The following is a 4,532-nucleotide window of genomic DNA, read 5'->3' on the forward strand; positions in this document are numbered from 1 at the left end:
ATATATATATATATAATTTTGAACCAAAATAAGTCAAACACGAATGAACAAATCTAACCACAGTAGACCATAACCTCGTTGGACACCCACGTCGAATACTAGCACTTCGTATGTAACAGGCCTCTAGTAGTTTCTAAACCTCCTCTCAATTCAGCTTTTTTAGAGTGATGGTCGAGTACCTCATCTTCTACTTCATCAGTCGAGTCACTGGATTAACGTTCAAGCGATGACATGTGGCATCGATCAATATCCTTAGCATGTCGATGCCGAACTAGGTGAAAATATGTTAAGGTTTCCGGAGGGTATTGATCAGCATATCTTTTGATACGACATCAAAAGATTTGCTTACTTGAAAAAAATTATTGGGCTTGCCCTAGGCCACCGAGATTTGATGGGGTGATTTTGTTGGTCTCGAGACCCCTTTTGTGTAGGTCATTGAGCTCAAGCGACTCCTACTTGACACTTTCGACTGTCCAAAGGTAGCAGGTGTTAGACTACTCGAGATTACCTCTGACAGTAATTAATTCCTTGTCCCTTGAGAACTTCACTGTCACAAGATAAGCTGAGGTAATGACCATGAAGGAGCTGAGCAGTGAATAATAAAAAATGGCATTATAAGTGGGTGGCAACCACCGGGAAGTTCCCCATTTTGCTAAATTGTTCATCATTTTCTTTCAAGTGACTGGCAGAGCGGTGGTTCTAATCACTTCTTTCCTCTCGTCATAAAAACCATGGAGTGGGTCTGCTACCGCAGTCATCCGGTTATTTTTTAGACTCATCTTATTGAACATTTATTTGAATAGGATGTTCACAGAGCTGTCAGTGTGGATAATGATATTACCAATCTGATAGTTGTAGAGATTCCTCTTAGGGGACAAATCCTGATTGGTGAAGGTGATGGGAGGATGCAAGCTGCATTTGGGAGCGAGATTGGTTGCACATAGTTCTTGTGACTAAATCCTCTTTAAGCTAGCTTGATGGGACGAGTTTCCACCTCCTATGCCAAATATGAGGATGGCATGAACTCGGATTTGGCTCGTCCAATATTTATTCTACCAAAACTTTCCCTTGTCATTAGGTTGTCGCTCTTAGAGATACAAACTCCTTAAGCTTCACATCCTTGATGAGCTCGTCGATCAAGCCTTAGAGGTGTTGAAATTCATTTGTGTCATGGTCATGGGTTCGATGGAAAGTGCAGTACTTCTTGGGGCCTTGGAGGTAAGCTCTGGTTTTCATCGAAAGCACTCTCTTGAAGTAATCTTTATTTTGGATGGCCTCCACTATCTCAACCAAACTCTCAAAGGAGTCATCTTGGATAATTCATGGTTGGGTAGCAGGAGCTCAATGTACTGAGCTGGACACTGGTCAGGATATCAGGCCTGACTTCCTTGATTGTATGTTTTTTGGTCGACTTAAGATGCTCGAGTGTCTTTGTAACAATGATAGGTAGATGTATGTGAATCATGCCTCAGTTTCCACCTTTTTCCTTGGGGGACTTTCTTCTACAGACAACTTGTGGTGGCATCCTTTCTTCTACAGTTTTTTGGCCAGCTCTAACAGCTTGGCTAACATCTACTATATTCTAGAAGAAAGAGAGGTAGAGTTATACTCCTCAGCTGATATGTGTTTTTTGGCCAGCTCTAACAGCTTGGCTAACATCTTCGGTCATTGTAAGCCTAACGCATATTGAAAGGGTCCTTTGTTAGCCCTTGTGTTAGGGCGGTCAGAGCTACTACGAGCCCCAAGTTCCGAGAATCTAACATGTCCTTCTAGAAGCGTATGATGAATGAATGGAGGCTCTCATTCTATCCTTGTCGGATCTGTAGGACGGGCGCCTGCAAATTTTTTGAGGCTTTAGCCGCTGACAAACTGTGCTACAAATATTCACTTAAAAACAATTAAAATGTGATCACTCTTGACGATTATGCATTGAACCACTTGAGGGTTAACTCCCTTAGTGTAGTAAAGAAGAGACGATATTTCAACATGTCAGTGATCCTCAACAGACACTCAATCAACTCAAACGAAGCTATGTTCTTAGTCAGATTGGTCCTACCTTATAAAACTTCAATGCCGAGATTTTTAACCTCCAAGAGCTCGCTTTAGAAATTTGCAAAGAGAATGCATTCTCTGGCTATTGGGGTGCCTTAATATGTTGTCGGCACTATTTTTGGTGTGGGGCCTAGCACTATCAAAGTACTGAGAGTCTCCTATTTTTAGGGCTTGGGGGGCTCATGGTCATTGGGTGTTAGCCCTTTCTCTCGGGTGTAATGCTCTCTTCCCCAATCTAGTGTGTATCGATGGCATCCAACATGTGCTTCTTCAACTACTATATTTGATAGTTCACAAACTCTCTGGTGTGCTTCATATTGTCAGTGTCTCTATTGTGGCTTTCTTTTCAGTGGGCTACCCTTCTTATTTGTGGTGTGATCTATGCTCACCGCACATTTTAGCATGTTGAATCCTTATTTTCCCGTGAATCACACCCTAAAGAATAGAGTGTAAGAAAGAAGAAAGATAGATGAAGAGAGAGAGGGATGCAGAGACAAGAGTGAACAATAATGAATGGTAAATTATATCAATCATGTTTACTTTTCACATCCTTTTTGGCTAATTTGCTTATCCCTTGTTCATAAAATGATCTTCCTATTTATAGGGGAGAGAGTACACCATTATGATGTTACATTATTGCTCATGCTTTGATTGGAGTTGTAAAGGATATTCCTGTTATTTTATAGGTATGAGTCTATTGCTCGACTGTTCTTTGGCTCGGTCAACTGAGCTTGTTTGGCTTCAACTCGACAAGACGAGTTCAGTCAGCTAGCCTTAGTCAGATTTTTCAATTGACTGAGCTTGATTGGCTTCTGTTTGGCGAGATCGATTCAATTGTTAGAGTAAGTCTGGATGTTAACTTTGGAAATATATGTCAGAACTTCTAAACATCCTCGATTTGATTGGTGATGCTAAGGGGATAGGTCTTCCCTCGAATCAACTTCTTTATGTCAATTGACTTGGATGTCTCTTTGTCTTGTTTTTGACTGAACGACTTGGATTCAGACCTTTCAGTTGTCTTTTGTGACTTGGTAGACTTCAACATTGCTGGATTTGGCTCAGACTACTGCACTCAGTCATATAAGTGGGCCTCATGATTTTCTGTCAGTGGGCCCTCATTCGTCACACTCTTCTTCTCTGGACCTTTATATCCTTAGGATCATCACTGGCACATTTTTAGTGTACACTTCATTCAATTGAGCAAGAGTAAGGCTAATCAATATGAAGCTTGAGAAGGAAATTATATATTCCTAAGCCATATTCATTTTCTTCAAGGCACTTTATTGGCTCCCATATTATCTGGAAGTAGAGATGTATTGGGTGCAAGAACTAGAGTTCTCATGCCACTTTTAGGATTGGTTTTGCTAATTTAATTGTTGTTAGGTATCTACATTTTGATATATATTTTACTTATTTATGTCTTACGGGTTGTCTATGTTCTCTGTTAATAAAAGGAAATAAGTTATTAATTTCTTCACAAAAATCAAGAACATTAAATTTTCAAACAAAAATTTAGAAAGTACTGGCTAGAGCTTATAGTGATAAAAGAAAAAGTACAACGAGACAACAAATCAACATATTATCTTTATAGATGTAGTCAATCGATTGTATAAATGAAAGTGCATGAATGAGTCTACACATGATTACCAATTTATAAAATCAAGAAGGCATTTCCAGCCTGAAGAATATCTTTTGAAGATCTTTAATGTTGATATCCTTATGTTTGGAAACTTTCATACGAAGAGTTATCCAACATTATTTCTATTTTGCTCCTATTAGTTATATTAGCTTAGTTTCCTTTTCTTTCTGTGCACTTTTTGAGTATATGCTATAATAATTCGTTTGGTCTTATTTTGATGTCACTAGTTCACTGTTAGCTTAAGTTTTGGTTGGCTCTTTTGAGAGCTAATCATAAACTCTCTTTATATGTTCTTATCCTTATTATTATTATCTCATTTCATTTTTTTCTTCTTTCAATAAAAAGAAAGTAAGAATAACATTATCAAAATACTTGTTATGCATAATCAAGAGAGTTGAGTTTTTCAGACATGAGCAGAACTAAGTAAGCTTAATTAAGTTAAGTATGTAGAAGTTGAAGAAATTAAGGGTGTAGAAGTCGTATCTTCAAGCTTCTAAAAGTTTATCATGCTCCCATGATGGGCATTTTTGTGGTGCTAGAAAAATATAAAAGCTTTATGCTCCTTTGAATGTTTCATATTATCACCCATCATTTTTCTTTACTTTGCACATAAAATTATAAGGGAATTTTAGAATCTCTTGGGAATACCTTTATAGCTTTATTTACAAATCACTATAATTTATTTTTAATTGCAGTCTAATTCTATCTTCTCTAATTCTGGATAAAAGTTGACCTATGTAGTTACAATTACATAGAAGATTACTTCGAATGGGCTAGCACTCGTGCTTTTCCCCATTTAAGATTTTTTCACATAAAAATTTATCTTCTAGTGTTATTTTTT

This window comes from Phalaenopsis equestris, unplaced genomic scaffold (genome assembly GCF_001263595.1).
Source record: "Phalaenopsis equestris unplaced genomic scaffold, ASM126359v1 Scaffold000297, whole genome shotgun sequence".
Taxonomy (NCBI): Eukaryota; Viridiplantae; Streptophyta; class Magnoliopsida; order Asparagales; family Orchidaceae; genus Phalaenopsis; species Phalaenopsis equestris.